General features: G+C 41.7%; 2 pseudogenes; both read right to left on the bottom strand.

Moving 5' to 3' along the window:
• Window positions 1-16,937, bottom strand: LOC137740650 (26.5 kDa heat shock protein, mitochondrial pseudogene; annotated as a pseudogene).
• Window positions 16,938-22,152: 5,215 nt separating this feature from the next.
• LOC148694351 (arginine decarboxylase 1, chloroplastic-like) lies at window positions 22,153-23,369 on the bottom strand (annotated as a pseudogene).
• Window positions 23,370-23,719: the final 350 nt, after the last annotated feature.

The raw sequence follows: 23,719 nt of genomic DNA, 5'->3' as shown, positions 1-23,719 counted from the left end.
TTAATTTATATTGACCTCCTTCACCTCCCTCTTAGGCTTGTCAGTTTTAGGAATGGTAATGCTCAGCACCCCATCCTTCAACTCTGCCTTTATATCATCAACTTTGGCATCATCAGGCAAATTGAGAGTTGTGCTATAGTAACCATAGCTCCTTGATGACCAATATACTCATCATCCGACCCTTCCTCGTCCTCGTCTTTGTGCTCTCCCTTGATCTCCAGAACCCCGTCATGAACAATGATCTTCACATCCTCCTTGGCAAGCCCTGAAACATTGTACCGCAGTTTGTAGCTATCGTTTTGCTCTTTGACACGGCCGGACAGCGACCATGGTGATATGTTTAGGTTGTCAAGCAGCCTATTTATGTTCTCAGTTGCTTCCACAAATGCATTTCCAAGGCCTGAGGGGAAGAATTCTAGGAAGTCCAAAATAATTAATGCATTAGAAATTTCACTTTTGAGCTGTGTTTTTTCAACATTTCATCTAGAGTCATATTTGAGAGATGACCATGAAAAACAAGGTGACATACTACGTACAGTGAATCTGAATTACACTTATTTTTTAACAGACAATATTATTTACACTAAGATTGTCTCCAACCGAGCCATCCATAGGGCCATAGGCCAAAGGATAGCCCTTTTTGACACAAAACTCATCTCCAATGGAGGTCTAGGGTAAAAAATCTTGGAACCCACCGGGCCAAAATCCAGCCATATGACTAGCGGGCTGGCCATCTTTATCCAACCAGCCCTCTCGATTGGGCCTAGCTGGAAATTTTTTTTTTAGATGAAATTAAAAATTCTAATTTTTTTTTCTTTTTATAAATACTTAAAACATTTCTATACCATTTCTCACATCCTTTTCACTCTTCCATCCCATCTTATCTCATTTTATTTCAATCTTCACATTCTATTCACCTCAAACACTTCTTTTCATGCACACCCCTCTCTTACCTCTTCCAATAATCTTTCCTTTAATTTTTTCCACCCCTCTCTTACCGCTTAGTCATTTAGCAATAAGTGGCATTCAAAATATGATCCAAAAACCTTATTTTAATATGGTAGTTTAATTCAATTAACCAATAAAATTAAAGAACAAACTTCAACTAATTAATTATTAGGGGGCTAAAAAATAGCTGATGCACCCCGACCGAAATCAAGGCGTGCTGGCCATCACGTTAGGGTGGCATAGCCATGTGCACAGTGCGGGAGCAAAAATAATAATAAAAGTACGAATAAATAAAAACCAAACTACTACAAAAGCTTGTTATAGTAATACGCAAGTGTAAGACTAAGTGTGATAAACAATAATCAGAGCACAGAAAGCCTAAGTTCAGTCCAGTAGGACGAATACTAATTACACAACACCCAAAGGTGATCCTACATTTGTGATGCTCTGTCAAAACCACCGTCAAAGTCCTCGTGAGCCACCAAAGCGCTTCTAACTAGAACCTAGAGGGGCACAAAACATAAAGTGTGAGTGGGCAAAAACAAAGCTTTTCAAAATCATTTCATTCTCAAAAGTTCTAACCCTTCTCCGTAAAACCTGTATAATTTCCCAGAAAATAGAATATATAAATATATTTCAACTATGCTCAGAGTAGCAACATTCACAAATATGTATGTATGCAAGCCATGTCAACTAACTCAGCATATGATGTAGGTAACCCAGGTAATGTCAATCAATGCAGAATATATGTTAGCTGGAGTCACCTAACGTGACCTGTACGGCTGAATCTAGAGCTCAAATCCACATCTCAACAACTATACCTGCACACAAGTCGGAACCACCTAAAGTGGTCTATACGACATGACTGGGTGTAAATAAAAGTTCTACGATCATGTGAAGACTGTGCGAATAATTGCGGGTCACCTACGAGTCGAAACCACCTAAAGTGGCCTATACGACAAGACTGTGCACCTAACTTGGATCCAAGATGAGCGTGTGGCGTGGGAAGTGAACATCACATGAAGGACTGTGCCCTACTCTAGGCGGGAGCACTAACACCAGGGTGCAGGTTTTTGAGCTCTCAATGCATCTCACATAACTACTAATTCACAACCATAAACTATAAACTTACCTGGCACTTACCTGTGCGTCCGCAGCACCAATCATAAATATATGCAACTACTAATGCATAATTAAAATAGGCAAAGACTATGCATGGCATTTTGAAAAATATAAACGCTCAATTTCATTTTCTGGGAAAAACCACAAGTATATAGGTATATACGGAAAACCAAAAGCTCACTCACTGGTATGTGGAAGGGTCGTAGCCCCCAAGCCTCGAGTGACTGCGCTCGTCCTCATGATAGGTCTCACCTATATGCGAAACAACTATAAAAACGTCAATTTAAAGCACATAACCAAAACTAGGTAATAACTTCTCATACAATGCTCAAATAGGGTGTTTGAATACACCAACGTGATCTACTCAACCTCATGAATATCCCCATATTTTTAAAATAATTTTCTGACCTCCCACGCGCGCCCACACGCTGGCCAAGGCACTGCCAGATGCACCGGCCACGCACGGGCACGTGCCTGGCACACGTGTGGTAACCCTAATAGCGTTAGGGAATATTCCGTCCAAAAATAGAATATACCGTTATATATACCTGACGCCGTTAGTATATTCCGTCAAAGTTGATGGAATATTCCTTGTCTTCTCCAGTGAGTCTCACCGATTGCCGCCATCCGCCGCCGTCAGCCTCGCCGTCTGTAACTCGAATTCTCACTGGAAACTGGAAAATTTTCAAAACTTCATATCTTCTTCATTTCTCAACCAAATTCCATGAAATTGGTACCAAAATGAAGCTTACAATGAGTAGAACAAAACCTTAGAAGCCCTAAAAATGCCGAAATCTGGTTGGAGAACCCTCGATATTTCCGGTCAAACCTGCAACTCATTGAACTTGGGCTTCCTGACGTCCAAAACACCTTGTTTTTCTTCTCCAAGTTTCGTGAGAGTGATCTAAAGCCTCCTATGATCTTAAAAACTTCACGATCACGTGTGCATGAACAGTGCATGAAATATGGGGTTAGAGTTCTCAAGGTTTTTGAAGGTTTCAAGTCTCACAAATGGTATATATGAACTCAAAAACTTGCAAGGAGTTTGAATCTTACCTTCTAGACGTCGATCCGTGCGTGAAAGGTTGGTTTTGAAGTTCATTCGTACACTTGCAAGGGAAATGGAAGAAAATCTGAGAGAAAGAAGAGAGAGAAAGGTCACGGGAGTGTATGGTATAGGTGTCTGTGTGTCGTGTAGAGTCAACCACCAAAAACAACTAAACAACACACCAAAATGGCAAATACCCACCAAAGGCAAAATCGTCTTTTCACACTAACAGTACAATTAAATCGGGATGGGCTGTCACAATAGCACCCTTTCGGTTGTAGATGGTATATAAATATGGCCTAGCACTGTTTATTAAAAAAATAATTTCTTACAAGGCTATAATCTGGACGGGGGCTAAACATAGCCCCTTCGGTTGGAGATGGCCTAAGGGGAGGGGGTGGGCAAGCCTCACAATGAGCTATCAATAATATGATTCAAATTCACCTTTGGCGAGAATCGAACCTAAAACCTCTCACTTACCCGTGAAGAGTAGTATCACTAGACCGTAGTACCAAGTGAGAAATTACACACTTAAATACAACTAAACCATAGAGTAAATGACCAATAATCTATATTTAGAGTCCAACAACACTGTATTAAAATAAAATGTCAGACTACCAATTGAACAACACATTTAAACAAGATTGAAGAAGATTCGAAATGATCAATGATTCTGTTGATAGAATGTGGTGGTAATACAATATTTTGAAATTACAGTCTGACAACACAATAGCCTAGTATAAGAAAATTTACAGTCAAAGACGAGCCAAGAAAAATAAAATTGTAGAGGAGTGAAGGAGAGTACCATAAAGCGCAGGAACGAAGTCTCTGCCATTGTCCCTCCACAGTCGCCCTCTACGTTGCCTTCTATGGAACAACATCGACCTTTTCCCCTGAGACACAGCGACGTCTTTGTTCTCTGATTTCTCGCCGGACACCTTGTCGTTAGATGCCGTAGCAAACCTCTTTTCAATCTCATTGCCGATTCTGCTTGTGCACTCACCACCAACAGTCCTCTCACAAATATAGTTTTTTATGTTTTGTGCCTAGTAATCGTGATATATATATATATTCTCAAATGTCCTTACGTTCACGTTGTCCAAAATTTAATTGTTAATTTGTAAGTACAAAGTACCGAGTTGTGTTTAAATGAATTTCCTCCTGATTGAATTTTTTATAAGTAGGCTAATATTAATTTATCAAATCAAAGGATGTTGCTTGTTTTACAAGATTCGTTAATTGTTCATAAAAAATCTATCGAGATTGCCACAAGGCCAAGTAGTCGCTCTGAACTTCATCGTCGTCAAACGGAGCAATAGAAGCAAATGAGATGACTCCATTGTTCTTTAGGGTTGTTATAAGCCTTCCAATGCACTCGGAAAATGTATCGGGGTCTGCTTACGTTTATACAATTATTACACACATTTTGGGGGGCCACTCCGTTATGTAATTCAACTATCTGAACATTCTACCTTTATGTCTTCACTCAAAGACCTTGTCTACCAAAAACTATCCAGATTTGAAATCATAAGACTGGTCGTCCGTTTTCTTCATTGCAAATGAATGTTTTAATGGTTTTGAATTTATCTAATTTTTTGCAAGAATGATATATGAAAGATGGTCTAAAAAATACGTGGTTCGAATCGTTAAAATACATTTCGGAGTGGCCCCCATAAATGTGTCTTTAAAAGTTGTGTAAAGAATGATGTTACATGTCTTTAAAACTCTGCCTTGAGATAATCTCACTGTGCAAAAAGGTGTTTTGACAACTTTTTTAATTAATTAATTATTAAACTCACATCAACGAATAACAAAAACTTTGATAGAATTGACGAAATAACTACATTGATGTGCGACACCTATTTTTAGGGTTTATGTTGATCGATTTTCAATTTCAAGGACCATCTTGATTGTGTAGGTCAATTTTAGGTACCATCTTTTTCAAAGACAATTTATGATATAAACTCTTAGATCTTGTGGACCTCATTTACATGCCAAATAAGTACATAACAGAAATTTTGATAGAATTGTGATGGAATGACCACATTAATTTGTGACACCTATTTTCAAAGACTACATTAATTGATTTTCAATTTCAGGGACCATCTTGATCATGTAGGTCAATTTAGAGACCATTTGTGGTATCAAAGCCAAGTGATTGGTAATTGAGTATGTCATTCATAGTTAATTCATTCTATCAGCAACTAGTATTTGTAGTAATTCAATATTTTATTTGTTCATTGGTTTCTTAACTGTCTGAGTTTCCAATCTCAAACCAAACCAAAAGAGTCTGAGTCCAAACAATAAGTTCCGAGGATGTGGCGTGAGCGGAGCATGATGAGCTGACAGAGAAAGCGAACCCAGTAAGTTTAAAATTCCAATAAGTATCTAATTTATTTTATAATCGTAAAATCCAGAAACTAGGTAAAATGAATTGGCTATTTAGGACTAGCTCATCTGCTAGTACTAGCTCTAGATCCAATTTAAATAGGATCCCAGACATAGTAAATAAAGAACAAAAGTTAGAATTTCAATCAGGTGGAAGTGTCAACTTTGGAGATTGGAATATCCCCAAAGTGTCCTGTAAAGAAATTGATAGGAAAAAAATGGTCACTATCTTCCCTTAAAAGTGAAAGCCATGTAAGAACAATTGAACAAACTTATGCTCTTAGTAAGGAACATGAAACAAGTCAACTATTCACACCAGAACAAATAAGAGCCCATGGGAAATATGGTTATAATTTCATTCACATTGATCTTGTACAAATCACAGTAGAACCATTAACAAGAAGAGTTCTCAACACCCTTATCCTGTTATGTCTCTGAGATGCAAGATTTACTAACTTTAATGATAGCATTCTTGAAATGATCAAGTCAAGCCTATACAATGATCCAATCCATTTCGATTGTTTTCCAGCCCTCACCGTAAGGCTAACAGATCCATATATGTTAAAATCACTCACATTAAGCATAAAAACTTCTAGTTATCAAGTTTTGGAAGGTGCCCAACCATTAGCTCTAATTTTTAGAGCCTATTACAAGTGCACGGGTACAAACATGAACTTCCGAGCCATAGCCAAGTAATTAAGAAAATGCCAATATCAAAATACGTTGAACCATTAAATGGTCAGACATCAGCCCACCATTAGATTGGTTCCTAATTAATGAAAGTAAACCAGTTGATATTCAAAACAACTTAGTCAATCTAGACAACATAGAACAATAATTTGATGGTACAGATAAATTAATTTCAACACTCTAGCTAGAAAGTTGAGCGTCCAACTTCAAGAATTAAGTCAATTAACTAGGTCTAAAGAACCAGTTAGACATTCTTTTTCAGGAAGTAATTCAATAGACATAATAAATCGTGATCAAGAATTAATTAATGATTTAGTAGATATGAGACTCAAATCAGTTAGAACAAGCTCCCAAGTTACTCACCTTTGCTACAAAAACCAAACCCAAACTAAAACCACCCAAACTCAAGAAGATCCAACTTCACCAACAGCAACTGATTTTGAAGTAAATCAACAATTATTGGTCTTAAGTAAGCCATTTAAAATACATTGGAAATCATTAAATACTGTCATCAAAGCAATAGAAAATATACCAAGAAGAGAAATACTTAGACAAAGTTACACCCAAGACCAAAATTTAGATATTTACAAAAAAATGAGAAAATTTTATGAAGAAACACAAGATTGATATATTCTTCTTTGATTTTGTTAAGAAGTGAGACTTGAATGATTAAATTTTTTACTGTTAAATCATGGGGAGCTGCTGCTTTTTGCTTTTACTGTTAACGAATAGTAGATTGCCTGAATAATTGTTGCAATTCCCATTGGATGATTCCTAGGTTTTACTGTGTGAATGATGGCTTGAATGCTTCACGTGGTGACTGATTGTGTTTCACATGGTGACTTACTTGTGCTTCACATAATGATTGACTTGTATTTCACATGGTAACTTTCACATGATGGCTAACTTTTACTTCACATTACACTATAATGAAAATAAAGAAATTAAATTAATAATGCAATATAATTACTGAAAATAGATTTTTTGAAATTACTTCTTTTGTAAATCTAAAAGACCTACAAAATTTTGACTGTGATACAATTTACTAAATAGATTGAAAATTGGTGCAAGTAGGCATCATTCTTCTTCTAAAAAAAAGTGTTTGCAGTGTTTGGCTTCTTTGAATACAATGAGAATTCAATGAATATTTGATCTAAGGAAAAGATTTGGAACTTAACTTGCTTGACTTCTTCCTTGGAACCTTTCTTTTATAGACTTAAGAGAGGAGACTTGAATGATTGAGTTTTTTTACTCTTGAATCACGGGAAGCTGCTACTTTTTGCTTTTACTATTACGAATAGTAGACTGTCTGAATAATTACTGCAGTTCCTGGATGATTCCTAGCTTTTACTGTGTGAATGATGGCTTGAGTGTTTCACATTGTGACAGACTATGTTACACATGGTGACTAACTTATACTTCACATGATGATTATGCAAACACGAAAATTCTTTATTGAATGAAACGAGAACACGTGTACAAAGTAGATTTGTATTGATGAATTTGTAGGGTTACAATCTCTGTTTGCAATTTTCCTCTGATTCAGTCTTCAAATTTGATGTTGATGTGTAGGTTATTGATCCAAAGGCTTGATGACTTAATATTGGATGAACAATTGAACGATTGCTTCAAATTTTGAGCTTGAAACAATACGTGGATAGTCTTCACCTCAGGTTTAGGGCTGCAGCAAAGGTGATGTTGATGTAGGACTTTGTTAATTGAAGGGTCTTGGCGACTTGATCTTAAATCGAACGTCGTTACAAGTTTTGAGCTTGTAACAAAGTCTAGAAGGAATCTGCACAAGTGCTTGTTGATTCTTCAAGGGAATGCTTCGACTTTGGTTGAAAGAAAGCTTCGACTTTGGTTGTACATTCTTCAAAGATAGCATTAGTAGTGTATTAGTCTTCAAAGATTTGTAGCTTGGGTAGGAGTTCTATGTGCCATCCTATATGCCCAAAATGCTTCGCTTATTCTTTCATGCTAGTCTCTCTTTGTTTGGCTGATTACCTTCTTCAAGAGGTTGCACAACGTGTTTTGCTGAATGCTTCCGCGAGATCGTTGGCCGGAGCATGATACATGGAATACTTGTGCTGCTTGAACTTGTATTTCTTGCAAAGCTCATCCATGAGTCGGTTGGAGAACTGTTTTCCGTTGTCAGTGATGATGTAGCAAGGCACACCATATCAATGGTTGATATGCTACTTGATGAAATGAACGACAAATTCCTTCTTGACTTACCTTAAGGATACAACTTCAGCCCACTTGGAGAAGTAATCTGTTGCAGCTAGGATGTAAGCTTCTCCTGCATATGACTTTGGTGTGATTAGTCTTATGACGTTCAATCCACATGCATCAAACGGCCATGAAGCAATTGTAGGGTGTAATGGCTCAAGTGGTTGATGTATGAAGTTGGCATGGAATTGGCAGGCTTGGCTCCTTTTGGCGTGTTCCAGGTAGTCCTTCACCATGCTTGGCCATTAGTAACCCATTATCTTGAGCTGGAATGGTAGCTTTGGTCCAAACTGATGCATTCCACATACACGTGAGTGTGCTTCTTCCATGGCTTGATTGGCTTCTTCCTAACCTAGGCATTTTAGAAGTAGTCCATCAAAAGAGCATCGATAGAGTGTTCTTTTGTAGTAGAGGAAGTGAGGTGCTCGTCGACGTATTTCAAAGTGGTGTTTAAGATCATCTGGAAGCTTTCCATGATCTAAGTAGTCAATTAGTGGCTGTCTCTACTCTTCAGTGTTGACTGGAAGTATTACAATGACGTTTGTATAATCCAGTAGTATTTTAGTGACGAGCGGGATCACCTATCTTTGACAAATTGGCACATCCACAGCTTCGTTTTCTCCTAGAGCTATACTTGAGGATAGGTTAGCGTCACGACCTCTAACTTTTTTAGCAGTTAAGTTGCTAGCCGAAAATATAGGATGAGATTATCTTTCCTCACTTCATATTCATTTCAGATTTGATTGATTATGAGCTTGGAGTCACCATACACTTCTAGCGTTGTGATTTCCATGCTGATCGCCATTTGGAGTCCAATAATTAATGCTTGGTACTCAGTGACATTGTTGGAGCACAGCTCGATTAATCAGAAGGAATAGGGTAGTACTTGTCTTTGTGGTGACATGAATATTACTCATGCCCTCGTTCCGTCTGCTCGTACGGATCCATCGAAGAACATTGTCTATGTCGGGAAGATGTCAATGTAGAACACCTCCTCGTCAGGCAAGTCGTTCGAGATTTTCTAATATGTTGGGATTGGATGATCGGCAAGGAAGTATGCTAGTGCTTGTCCTTTGACGGCTTTAGCTAGGACGTAGATGATCTCATATTGATTGAGAAGCAACACACATTTAGCTAATCACCTTGTCATAATGGGTTTGGACATAATGTACTTATTTGGGTCGACTTTAACAACCAAGTTGATGGTGTAAGCATGCATGTAATGTCTAAGCTTTTGGACAGCAAAACTATGCCAAGGCACATTTTCTTGATTGGTGAGTAGTTGAGCTTAGCACCAGCGAGAGTCTTATTTATGTAATAGAATGCTCTTTTCTTTTGGTCTTCATTTTCTTGTGCTAAGAATGCTACAATGGAAACCTCTTGTGTGGCAATGTATAAGATGAGTGGCTTTTTAGGCAGGGGCACTCCTAAGACAGGTAGGCTGGCCATGTACTTTTTTATGCTTTCAAAGGCATTACGATAGGCGTCATCCCATATGAATGGAGCCTCCTTCTTCATGAGTCGACTGAAGGTTGACAACGTCTAGTAGTTAGGGATGAAATGCCTAATGAGGGCTAGTCGTCCTTGTAGACTTTTCAGCGCATGTAGATTCCTTGGCTCGGGCATGCTTTGAATGGCCTTAATCTTCGATTGGTCTACTTCAATGCCACGGTGCTTGATAATGAAGCTGAGGAACTTCCCAGAAGTGATGCCAAATGCACACTTCAACGGTTCATTTTGAGGTTCCATAGTTTGTTGAACACCATTCGTAAATCCTTCATGTGATATGATCTCTTTTTGCTTTTGACAACTATGTCGTCTAGGTAACATTCTACATTTTTATGTAGCATGTTGTTGAAGATCTTCTGCATTGCATGTTGATATGTAGCTCCAACATTCTTCAAGCGAAAGGGTATTACCTTGTAGCATTAGATACATTTTGGAGTGCGGAAGGTTGTTAGTTCCTCGTCTTCGGGAGCCATGCGAATTTGATTGTATCCAGATGAGCCGTCCATGAATGATAGTGCCTCGTGGCCAGTGGTTGTGTCCACCATGATTTTGATGATTAACAAGGGAAAGTCATCCTTCGGGCAAGCATCGTTGAGGTCTTGGAAGTCTACACAAACACGTATTTGTCCAGATTTCTTAAGGACAATGACGATGTTAGAGATCCATTTAGGGTATTGCACTTCTCGAATGAAGCCTGCTTTGATTAGTTTGTCAATCTTGGCCTCAATTTGTGGATGAGCTTGGATCAATAATGTTTTTGAGTTTGCTTTATCAGTCGCGTTCCAAGCTTGAGTGCAAGACGATGCATGACGATGGTAGGGTCAAGGTCGGGCATTTCTTTGCAGGTCCAAGCAAAGATGTCTTTGTACTCCATTAGCAGTTAGTAGTACTCATCAATCTCATCAGCACTTAGTAGTGCCCTTACGAAGACAAGCTTCGGTTCCTCATTTGTGCCTAAGTTGAGCTCCTTGAAATCATCAACCGTGGCTTGCCTCTCATCCTCGAGCTGTGGTGGCACAACATTGACGTCTTCCTCGGGGATTTCGTCTTCTTTGTCTTCTTGGATTGTGATGTGGAAGACTTCTTGGGCCTCCTCTTCAGTGCAGTCTTCTTGAACTTGTTGGCGTTAAGATTGGCCAATGTTGATGATGGTGCGCCTCTTTACCTTAAGTTATCCTTTTGTGTCAACTTCCAAGGTTGCTTTACGCTTCATCCATGAAAGAATTGAGCTTCAAACTCGTCCTTTGCTGCTAGACCGTCGAGCTTTTCTTCTTTTGGTATTGTCTCCCTCTTTCTAGAAAGCTGCTTGATTTCTTCAAGTCTTTCCAAGGCCGACCGTTGTGGAGGAAAGCTAGCAGTGTTGCTTTGTTTCTTAGGTTTTGACAATCTTTCGAAAACAGAGCTTTGGGGTGTTGGCGTGTTAAGCCGCTTGAATATGGAAGTTCGGTATTGACCACCAATGCAATCAAGTGCCGAAATTCTGGGTTTTGAACGATTCAGCCTATGAAATACTGACGTTCGAAGGGTGGGTTTAGGCTCCTCTGGATTTTGTTCAACGCTCATGCTGATGTGTTGAGTGCTAACATTTTTCACTTTGCTTGAAATCTTCACGGGTGTATTTAGTGTGAAGCCAAGTCCAGCTTTATTGTTGTCAACTCGGTAACCATGCTCTTTCAACTTCTTTTGAGTCTCGATGAGGTCATGTTCTTTGTCGTTGACGGTGTTTGTATTCTTCTTTCCAATATTTGAAGAGGAGACGAAATCGTACCCAGCCTTTGACATAAGTTTGTAGGCATTTGGGTTGAAACCTTCTTTGGTCTTTTTGGTTGGAAGAGAGCTTGGTTCTGCCTCTTTTGACAGGGTTTTACAAAACCTTGTGGTGTTTTTGAAACTTTAGAGTTGCCTAGCTGTGTCAGAGGTAAAACTGCATTTGTCTTGAGTAACTTTTCATCGTCCTTGTGCAGCTATGTGTTGGTTTTACTTGTTCCAGTTTCAAATAGGGATTGCCCATTCTTTCTTCTCGACATGAGGATGCATCGGAAAACAGGTGTGTTTGGTTCTTTTAAGGGTGTCACGCTCCCTTTGGTTGTTGAGGGCTTAGCAGGCTCATCATCGTCTTTTCTTGAAGATGGCATAGCTTCCCCTTCTTGCTTCTTGGCATGACTTGCCACTCCTGCTTTTTAGGTATGGCTTTGCCTGTGGATTTGATCTTTTTTGGAATAGCTTCAGCCACCATGTCTACGTCTATGTAGAACTTAGCATCCGCGAAGTGTGATTCGGCTTTGGTGAATGGCTTATTATTGCCTTGTATCACCTTTACTCCTTCTTGGTAGAACTATAAGCATTGATGAAGGGTGTACAACACTACTCCATTCTCATGGATCTAAGGCTTTCCTAAGAGCAAGCTGTTGGAAGTTCTTACATCAATCACATTGTAAACACGAAAAATTCGTGAAACAAGAAACAAGAATATGTGTACAAAATATATTTTTGTATTAATGATTTTTGGGGTTACAATCTCTTTGTGATTTGATCCTCTGATTCTATCTTCGTAGGGTGTAGGTTTGTGGATGAGTTGTTGATCTAAAGGGCCGTCAGGGCTTGATCTAGGGATGAACAGTTGATGAATGGATCTTCAAGGGGCGTTGGGCTTCATCTTGAAGAATGAGTGTATAGGTTTGTTGAGATTGTTGATCCAAAGGGCTGTTGGGGCTTGATCTTAGGATGAACGGATGATGACTGATGAACACTTTCTTCAAGGGGCCGTCGGGGCTTGATCTTGAGTCGGTGGAAGTTCTTCAAAGGCCGTTGGGGCTTGATCTTGAAGGACGATTTGACGAAGAACGAAGAGTGCTTTCTTGATCCTTCGGGATTTTCTTGAGAGCTTTAGAGTTTCAAGGCTTCAAGGTTTTGTTGTAGGTTTCTAAGATTCCCCCCTCTTCCTCTTGATGGAGAAGGCTATTTATAGGCCAAGAGAGTGAATCACCACCATCCATTTTTTTTGGTGAAGTGAGTGGAATTGGTAGGTGAAGTAAATGTGTAATGTAGGTGAAATGAATGTGTGATGTAAGTGAAATGAATAAATGTTGTAATTTTAATACATTGGTATTTATTTCACTGAAATTTCGGTGTCTACAAATGCCCCCACTTCAAGGCGCGTCGTATACATGTGCTTGTCACGTGTAGAAGATGCATTTTGAAGTCCCTAATGTAGATGTCAACCCAAGGGCCGTTGAGGCTTGATCTTGAATTGGGCTGGAAATTTCTTCAAGGGCCGTCGGGGCTTGAACTTGAATTCGACTGGAAGATTTTCTGGTTTCCTCCAATCGTTGATTTTCCACATGCTTAATCTTGAACTGGGCTGGAGGGTTTTTTTTTGTCTCCTCCGAAGGTCTGAACTTACTCTTCTTATCTGGTGTTGAATTTGATTCAAGGGTGGTGAACACTTGATTTTGAATCGAACTTGTGATTTCTTCAAGGGCCATCGAGGCTTGATCTTGAGTGAAAATAGGACCATGAGCGGTTTCAGGATTCAGACACATGACAGGCAAGCACGAGGTGGACGTATGACCTGTTTCTTTGTTCAATCTTTCCAATTCATATTGAAGAAGGTCAGGGGATGAATCAGCATGTGCATTTGTTGCGTTTGCCGATGATCCACAAGATTGATGTTTCATTGTCACTCGTCCTAGCTCTTCTCCAGGCGAATGTGGTATCTTCTCCGGAAGTGTATCAACCGTTGAAGATGACTACTCGAGAGCAACGTTAGGTAAGCAACCAGAGAATAGATTCCAGGCAGTCGGTTCCAGATCGGAAGACTGATTCCAAGTGCTGGCTGATTGCTCCCTTTCTCTTTGCCTTGCGGGTAAGAACAAGGACAAAGGAAAGGACATGGAGAAAGCATGATATGAGATACTTTTGCTTTTGAAGAAGTATTGACGATTTAACGGCGTCGCGTGGCGAGGCTTTGCTCTTTGGCAATGGCGCCAGCGGAGGGTTGTTGAGGCTTCTCGAGCTCTTTGATTAGAACAATGATGTCGAGCTTGGATTTGACTTAAACTGCTCTATCTAGATGGTTCTGCAGGGGGAGGCGTCATGCTCCAGCAGTTTGTTCCAGCTCCTTGTACCGCATTCTTCTCTGCTTGTTTCTTTTACATAGCCGAGGTGGTGCGCAACCCTTTGCCTTTAAATGGTCTTTCAGGGCATCACTTCTCAGCAATTCATCTATGCTTGGCAGCTTCAGTGTAAAGAGCCGACACTCCGTCAGCTGTCCTGAAGTATGCGCTGAGGGAATTTAAGACTCACCAACAGTTGAAGATGAGCACTCGAGAGCAACGCTAGGTAAGCAACCAAGCAAAGGTTCTAGGCAATCAGTTCCAGATCGAAAGTTTGATTTCGGGTTCCGACTGATTGGTTTCTTTCTCCTTGTCTTGGAGGCAAGAGCAAGGGCAAAGGAAAAGACAGGGAAAAAGCATGATATGAGATACCTTTGCTTTCGCCCTTGATGATATGAGATACTTTTGCTTTTGAAGAAGCAGCGAATGAATCAGCACATATATTTGTTGCGCTTATCTCCACATGCTTCGATCTACCGTTTCCTCCTGCCTCATTTGTACTCCAGGCATCTGGTATCTTCTTTGGGGGTACATCAATAGTTGAAGATGAGTACTTGAGAGCAGGACTGGATAAGCAATCAGGGAAGGGATTCCAGGTAGTCGGCTCCAAACGGGAAGCTTAATTCCAAGTGCCGACTGATATCTCTCTCTCTCTTTGTCTTTCAGGGAAGAACAAGAACAAAGGAAAGGACGAGGGAAAGGCATGCTATGAGATACTCTTGCTTTCGACCCTAATGATATGGGATACGTTTGCTCTCGAAGCCTTGGTTGAATAGGTGTTCTCAAGGGAAGAAGAAAACTGAGCATGTTGAGAGGTTTGGTTGCAGCTACATTCTCGGCCGAGAAGAAGAGTCATGCGTTTTTGGATGTATGCCTTGCCATGAATGTTGACATATATAGGAATTTTAATGGCAAGTAGTAGTGCGGGTGCGGCTTTGTCACTCACGCTTGTCGGCAAAAGTGTGGTAGTTGGGATAATGACCTCCACGCATTTTCAACTTTTTCAGAGATCTTTGACAAAGTTGCACGCGTTATTTGAAAAGCTGAGATTGCGTCTGAAGAGCATTGACGAACTTTATGCAGGAAAATCCGGCTTTTAAGATTTGAAGAGTGGTGTCTCTTAGATTTTTTTTTTGAATTGGTGGTTGTGTTGCCTCTCCCTTTATAGAGGTATCGATCACATCCAACATGCACACTTTGAAGATTGTCTGCTCGTGAAAATCGTCTCCGGCGTATATTTTTTTTTTTTTAGATTTTACTTCATCCCACCGTTTTCCCTTAACATCTTTGAAAATGGCTAACCCATCTAACATTTGCTTAGATTTGAGTCTCAGCAGTGATACAGGTGCGCCGCGTCAAGGTAATATATGGTGCCCATCCTTCTTATCTTCTAATGGCCCTCTTACAGGTGAAGACTCTGTGATGATGGATGCAACAATGGCTATGGTAGTAGCTAGGAACCTCCTCACTCCTAGAGATAATAGGTTGCTTTCAAGACGGTCCGATGAGTTGGTCGTTCAAGAGTCCCTAGCTCTCAGTGTTCAATGTGCGGGCTCTGTGTCCAACATGGGCCAACGCCTACTTGCTCGAACCCGTCAAGTTGAATCATTGACGGCGGAGGTGGAAAATCTTAAACAAAAGATCAAACAGCTTAAGCGCGAGAATAGAGATTTGCACATGCTTGCAAATAATTATTCGACGAGCATGAAGAGGAAGCTTGATCAGCTGCAAGAATCTGAAGGTCGAATTCAAAGTGACCGTCAAAGGCTTATGGCTTTCTTCCAGAGGCACCTTTTGCCTTCGTCATCTAGCGTTCAACCAAGTATTGAGGCCTCGAATGATCTATCTTCGATGCCTCCCGCTCCTGGAGTTTTGCCAAGTAGTGGGGCTTCACGTGAGCAACCTTTGTGAAAGCTCCATCTTTTTTTTTTTTTTTTTTTTTTTGTACGCATTTGTAATTTCTCGGGGATCAATGGACATGCTTTATTTCATTCAGCGTATTGTGTTAAGTACAAGCAAAACATATTAAGATGTGTTGCTTTTTTTTTTCTTTTTTCTTTTTTTTTTTTAATGGGATATATGCATGTGTGTGTGTGTGTGAGTGTGTACATGTGTGTGAGTGTGTGTGAGTGTGTGTACGTGTACGTGTGTGTGTGTGTGTGTGTGTACGTGTGTGAGTGTGTGTACGTGTGTGTGTGTGTGTGTGTGTGTGTGTATGTGTGTGTGTGTGTGTGTATTTTATTATTATTTTTTTTTTTATAAATGATTTTGTCGCCACTACCTCTTTCTCTTTTCCTTCTTGACTTGCTAACAGTAGCTTGCACCTTCTTTTTTTGTGTGTGTGTCCATGCTTTGATGATGAGTACGATAGACTGACACCCTTTTTTTTTTTTTTTTTTTTTTGTTAATGATTTTGTCGCCACCACCTCTTTCTCTTTTCCTTCTTGACTTGCTAACAGTAGCTTGCACCTTTTTTTTTGTGTGTGTGTCCATGCTCTGATGATGAGTACGATAGACTGACACTGCTGGGTTTCTCGATGGGCTTCCTTGCTGCACCGCATTCTTCTCGCACGTGGACCATCTTTTGCTTGTACAGTCACTTTATTCCATTCTTTACTGCATGTGGATTGCTGTTTGCTTGGTCACTGCGCAGTCTGCACTTCTTTTACTTCTACAGGTTCTTCTATAAAATGTACATGTATAGGATCGAACCGTCGCCGCACAACCATTGCACCGTCACTGCATTGCTTGCTGCCTTGCATCCCGACTGCCTTTCCTTGCAATCCTGTGTTGCTGCTGACTGAAATCACGCATGCTGCTTGCTGAACTTGGTGCTCAAACTTTGAAGCCTTCACAGTGAGGTTCCTTACTTCCCAGAATCGCATGCATGCGTTCATATATATATATATATATATATATATATATATATATATATAATACAATAAAAGTGTGCCAAGTACACTTTATGCAGATTCCAATATATATAATATGCCTTCTCCTGGGGCCGCATGCATGCATTCATATATATATATATATATATATATATATATATATATATATAATGTGATAAAAAGTGATTATAGATATTTATATATTATGTGTGTACCTCACTGAATGATTTTTTTTTTTTTTTTTTTTTAAGAAGGCAGAGCACGGTGCCAGGACTTCGCGGAGCTTCCAGAGATGTGGTAGTTGGTGGCGGAGTAGGCGGAGTAGGTAGGATTGCGGGTGTACATATGCTTTTTGCGGCCTAGTGTTTGTGCAAGAGACTGCAACGGGGTTCCGCTGTGTAGTGCCTTTTGATCACAGTTTTCCTTCGGTGGTGCGCTGCCGTGTGGTGCTGTGCAAAAGACTGCAGCGGGGCTTCTCTGTGTAATGCCTTTTGGTCATAGTTTTTCCTTGGTGGTGATTGTAAACACGAAAAATTCCTGAAACAAGAGACAAGAATACGTGTACAAAATATATTTTTTGTTTGTATTGATTTTGGGGTTACAATCTCTTTGTAATTTGATCCTCTGATTCTATCTTCGTAGGGTGTAAGTTTGTGGATGAGTTGTTGATCCAAAGGGCCGTCGGGGCTTGATCTAGGGATGAACAGTTGATGAACGGATCTTCGAGGGCTTTTGAGCTTGATCTTGAAGACTGGGTGTATGGATTTCTTCAAGGGGGCCGTCGGGGCTTGATCTTGAGGGTTGATGGATGAGCGGATCTTCAAGGGCTTTTGGGCCTAATCTTGAAGACTGAGTGTATGGATTTCTTCAAGAGGCCGTCGGGGCTTGATCTTGAGGGTTGATGGATGAGCGGATCTTCAAGGGCTTTTGGGCCTAATCTTGAAGACTGAGTGTCTGGATTTCTTCAAGGGGGTGTTGGGGCTTGATCTTGAAGGTTGATGGATGAACGGATCTTCAAGGGCTTTTGGGCCTAATCTTGAAGACTGAGTGTATGTGTGGATTTGTTGAGGTTGTTGATCCAAAGGGCCGTTGGGGCTTGATCTTAGGATGAATGGATGATGAACGATGAACACTTTCCTCAAGGGCCGTCGGGGCTTGATCTTGAGTTGGTGGAAGTTCTTCAAGGGCCGTTGGGGCTTGACCTTGAAGGAGGATTTGACGAAGAACGAAGATAGCTTTCTTGATCCTTCGGGATTTGCTTGAGAGCTTTAGAGTTTCAAGGCTTCAAGGTTTTGGTGTAATGTGAATTCCCTTCTTTCTTTCTCTCTTCCTTTCTTTCTCTCTTCCTTTCTTTCTTTCTTCCGAAATGAATGTCTTGGCCTCCTATTTATAGAATTCCAAAACTTGATTTTTGGATTTAAATAATCAGATGAAATAAATCATTTCTGCCAGATATTGACACGTGTCCTATTTGATGACCTTTCCAATTTATTTCGATTTTTCGTTGAGTCACACGCTACATGTAAAATTTATGTGACACGTAAGCGTTGAAATTTTAATTATTGGTTAACATTCATTTCACCGAAATTTCGATGTCTACAAATGCCCCCACTTCAAGGCGCGTCGTTGACATGTGCTTGTCACGTGTATGAGATGCGTTTTGAAGTTCCTTAATGTAGATGTCGATCCAAGGGCCGTCGGGGCTTGATCTTGAATTGGGCTGGAAATTTCTTCAAGGGCCATCGAGGCTTGATCTTGAGTTCGACTGGAAGATTTTCTGGTTTCCTCCAATCGTTGATTTTCCTTTGTGCTACTCTTGAACTGGGCTGGAGGATTCTTTTGGTCTCCTCCGAAGGTCTGAACTTGCTCCTTTTATATGGAGTTGAATTTGATTCAAGGGTGGTGAACACTTGATTTTGAATCGGACTTGTGATTTCTTCAAGGGCCATTGAGGCTTGATCTTGAACTGGGCTGGAGGATTCTTCTGGTCTCCTCCGCTCGTTGATTTTCCTTTGTGCTACTCTTGAACTGGGCAGCAGGATTCTTTTGGTCTCCCCCCGAAGGTCTACGAGCGGTTTCAGGACATGGCAGGCAAGTACAAGGTGGAGGTGCTGACCTGTTTCTTTGTTCAATCTTTCCAATTCGTATTGAAGAGGGTTGGAAAGATTGAAGTTTCCTTGTCCCTTCTCTGGCAGTGTATCAACCGTTGAAGATGACTACTCGAGAGCAATACTAGGTAAGCAATCAGGAATAGATTCCAGGTAGTCGGTTCCAGATCGGAAGACTGACTCCAAGTGCCGCTGACTGCTCTCTTTCACTTTGCCATGCGAGTAATAACAAAGACAAAGGAAAAGACAGGGAAAAAGCATGATATGAGATACCTTTGCTTTCGAAGAAGCAGCAAATGAATCAGCACATATATTTGTTATGCTTGTCTCCACATGCTTCGATGTATCATTTTCACTTGCCTTACTTGCTCCCCTTTGCAGAAGTGGTATTTCCTTATGCAGGTTTAGCATCTTCTCTTGTAGTATTTGTCCTCCGATGCAGGAGTTGAATGCAACCTTTGCATTTAAATGGTGCTTCACTCCTTGGTGGCAACTGGTTTGAGTGGAGGTTCCGACATATTGCTTTCTCTGTCCTTGTCTGGGCAGGTGAGAACAAGGGCAAAGGAAAAGATAGGGAAAAAGCATGATATGAGATACCTTTGCTTTCGCCCTTGATGATATGAGATACCTTTGCTTTTGAAGAAGCGGTGAATGAATCAGCACATGCTTCAATCTATCGTTTCCTCCTGGGTCATCTGTACTCCAGGCATCTGGTATCTTCAAAGGTTGAATAGGTTTTCTCAAAGGAAGAAGAAAAATTGAGTATTTCGAGAGGCTTTGCTGGGAGTGCGCCCTCAGAGGTGAGGAAGAGTTAGGCATTTTCTTCAGGTCTGCCTTGCCATAAAAGATGAAGGTCGACGTATGTAGGGATTTCTTAATAGCAAGTGTTGGTCTTGTTCTTTTACCCTTGTCGACAAACGTCTCTTCGATATCTGAACGACGCCTTTTCGATTTCTGAACGACGCCTCTTCGATTTCTGAACGACGCCTCTTCGATTTCTGAACGAGCGCCACTTTTGACAAAGTTGCACGCGTTTTCTGAAAAGCAGAGAAAGCGTCGCCGCACTTTGCGCTTGTCGGCTAAAGACGTGTAGTTGCGATGATGGCCTCCACGTGTTCTCGACTTTGTCAGATATCTTTTGACAAAGTTGAACGCGTTTTCTGAAAAGCCGCGAACGCGTCGCCGAACTTCACGCAGGAAAATCCGGATTTTTGAATCGGTGGTCGTGTCGCTTGGCTTTTTACAGAGGTATCGATCACTCCACCATACACACTCTGAAAATTGCCCATTCTTGAAAATCGTCTCCGGCCTTTTGAGAATTAGCTCCATCCACCCCTTCTCTCTGAACACCTTTGAAAAATGACTAACTCATCGAACCTTTGCTTAGATTTGAGTCTCAGCAGCGATCCGGTTGCACCCGGTCAAGGTAATGTATGGCGCCCTTCTTTTTTATCTTCTAACGGTCCTCTTATAGGTGAAGACTCTGTGATGCAGGACGCCACAACAGCTACAATAGTAGCTAGGAACCTCCTCACTCCAAAAGATAGTAGGTTGCTGTCAGGACGGTCCGATGAGTTGGCCGTTCAAGAGTCCCTCGCTCTCAGCGTTCAGTGTGCAGGCTCTGTGTCCAACATGGGCCAACGCCTACTTGCTCGCTCCCGTCAGGTTGAATCGTTGATGGCAGAGGTGGAAAGTCTCAAGCAAGAGATCAAGCAGCTGAAGTATGAGAATAGAAGTTTGCACGTGCTTGCAAACAACTATTCGACGGGCATGAAGAGGAAGCTTGATGAGCTGCAAGAATCTGAAGGTCGGATTCAAAGTGATCGTCAAAGGTTTTCGTCTTTCCTCCAGAGGCACCTTTTTCCTGGGTCTTCCAGCGTTTGGCCAAGTATTGAGGCCTGGAATGCTCTATCTTCGATGCCTCCCGCTCTGATGCCTTCCGCTCCGAGAGTTTTGCCAAGTAATGGAGCTTCACGTGAACATCCTTTGTGAAAGCTCCATCTTTTTTTTTTTTTTTTTTTTTTTTTTTTTTTTTTTTTTTTTTTTGTACACACTTGTAATTTCTTGAAAATCAATGAACATGCTTTGTTTTATTCTTTTCTTTGCTTTCGGTGGCGCTGATCCACCATTCATTTATATATATATTTCAGATGGTGCCAGAAGCACCACCATTGTTTTTTTCTTTCTTTTTTTATTATATATATATTTTCTTTTCTTTTTGCACATGGTTCCAGAAGCACCATCATTGTTTTTATTATATATATATATATATTTTTTTTTTCTTTGCTTTCGGTGGTATGATCCACCAAGATAGATCCCTTTTTTTTTTTTTTAATAATATTTTTTTTTATATAAATATTCCCTGCAGGGAGGAAATGCAGAGGAGCTTGGAGTAGTAGGAGGTAAGAGACGGAGAAAGTCTTTGGGTGTGAGTTGACAAACTTTGATTTTGTCAATCACATTCAAAGGCAGCAGCAGAGGCAAGAAGATGTGAGTTGACAAACTTTGTTTTTGTTAATCACATTCACAGGCAGCAGCAGAGGCGAGCAGATGTGAGTTGACAAACTTTGTTTTTGTTAATCACATTCACAGGCAGCAACAGAGGCGAGCAGATGTGAGTTGACAAACTTTGTTTTTTGTTAATCACATTCACAGGCAGCAGCAGAGGCAAGCAGATGTGAGTTGACAAACTTTGTTTTTGTTAATCACATTCACAGGCAGCAGCCATGGCGGAAGTGCAGAAGCAGCCAGAGCTTGAAGCAGAGTGTAAGGCGTCGAGTTTGAAGACCGGCTAGTCGTTTGACAGCGGTCAATGAAGCTCTTCGTTAATTTTGATCATGGTGGCTAGGGTGACGAGCTTGATGAGGCAAGAAATGGAGCACGGTCGTGAGGAGGTTGGTGGACGAAGGAAGGCTAAAGAGCTGAGAACGCCATCCGTGAGTCCAATGACTGCGGCCTACTCCCTCTTCTCAGCCAACAACAGCAGAAGGGAGTCCCCAGGGATCTAAGACGTGGCGAACCGACACTAAACCAAGTCACAACCTTCAAGTCAAGTAACCGAGCTTGAAGATGGAAAGCATGAATCCTCTTGTGCAACATCAACAACCTCTACAAGATCTTCGACCTTCGAAGCACAGAAACTGCGCAAGCATTGCACAGCCACTACACACCCGTTATACTGCCTATCGTCGATGTTGAGCTTGAAGCGGAGGAGTTGCAGCAAATGGTGGCGATCCTCGTCGGTCTCGCGGGGGCCAGTAGTCGAGTACACTGAGGGACAAACTTCCAATCCCAGCCAGGAAGAACCTCTCCCAGAGGCTAAGGTCCATCTGTCCCGGCGGGGCAGTCAGTGCATAACCCACTGTATCACCACAATCCAACTTCATCTTGGACAGGCGAAGATAGCCTGCGAGGCAGCTCAACCCGAATTCTCGCTGTGTGGGTCTGTGCTTTCCCCTTCTCGCCCGACGTCGAACCAAAATGGCCCGAATGCTTGGTCTTGAGCTTAGCGCGGACGCCAATCACAGGTCGAACGCCGAGCTTCTGACTAAAAATCAACGACCAAATCGAGCTCCTCCTCTTGCTCGAGAACAATCACGGTTTTCAAGGCGAGCTTGCGAGCAAACAGCGCCAGAGAAATGTATTCCAAGTCTTTGAACCCATTGCAGATGAGAAGGGCATCGGGATTACCTTTGCATAAGCAGCTCATGGCCAAGAGGAGCCCCGGCTTCGACCCGGCTTCCAGTCCGAACCGGAACGGCGATCCAAACTTCACAATGTCCTCCACGACGAATCGGTCCTGGTTGCATTTCATCGGGTACACGCCCTGGTGGTGGGAGCCGTAGTCGTGGGACCGGATCGCCAGATCGAAGGCGCCCTGGAGCGACTCGAGCCGGTTCTTGAGCACATCGGGCAGGCGAACAATGAGCAGTAGCTGCAACCCGAGCCCGCAGTCCGGTTTCGTATCCGAAACCTTCTTCACGATCTTCAGCAGATCGATCTCCTGGTGCGGCAGAGTCGCCTTCCCGTGAGGACGGACGGCAACGTTGCCGGAGGAATTGACGGTGAAGTAGGGCCCACCCCAGGCGTCGATTCGGTAGAGGTCGAACGAGAGGGACGGGGACCAATGGGAATTGTCGGCGGCGGAAGGCACAATGGCAAGTGGGTTTTGCTCCTCCTGCGATTTGGATTCTGGGTTTTCTGGGATTTGGGAGTTGGTGGCCATTTTGCTAGGCTTTTGGTGGAGAGACTGAGAGCTGGACGTTGAAGATAAGCAAATGGCTGCCTCTGGTTTGCTTCCTTCGTCTCTCAGTCACTCCTCTTTCTCTCTCCGAAATTCAAAATCTCGCCCGATTCGGGCTTCAACGAATGCGAATTGGAATTCGAATTCTTCACGCTGCTCCTGTCATATCCGTTGTAGTCGGAGAAATTGAGCTCCCTGGGGAAGAAGCTCTGCGTCTGCTGTTGTTGTACTTGAACCGGGCTTGGGTTCTCGGATAAGCTACTGGAGCTCGGGAGTAGACAGTGAGTGAGATCTTCGAAGCTTTGATGTTCCCCTGATTGGTGAAGGGGAATCATGCTGAATAGGAGATGAACTTCGATCATGCGGAGATGGAGACCTATGCAGAGGAGTTGGTGACCTCCTGCTACGAACTGGTGACCTATGCT

Source organism: Pyrus communis, chromosome 9 (genome assembly GCF_041283825.1).
Source record: "Pyrus communis isolate YQ-2024b chromosome 9, ASM4128382v1, whole genome shotgun sequence".
Taxonomy (NCBI): domain Eukaryota; kingdom Viridiplantae; phylum Streptophyta; class Magnoliopsida; order Rosales; family Rosaceae; genus Pyrus; species Pyrus communis.
The sequence above is the reverse complement of the archived record's forward strand: the minus strand, read 5'-3'. Positions and strand labels throughout refer to the sequence as shown.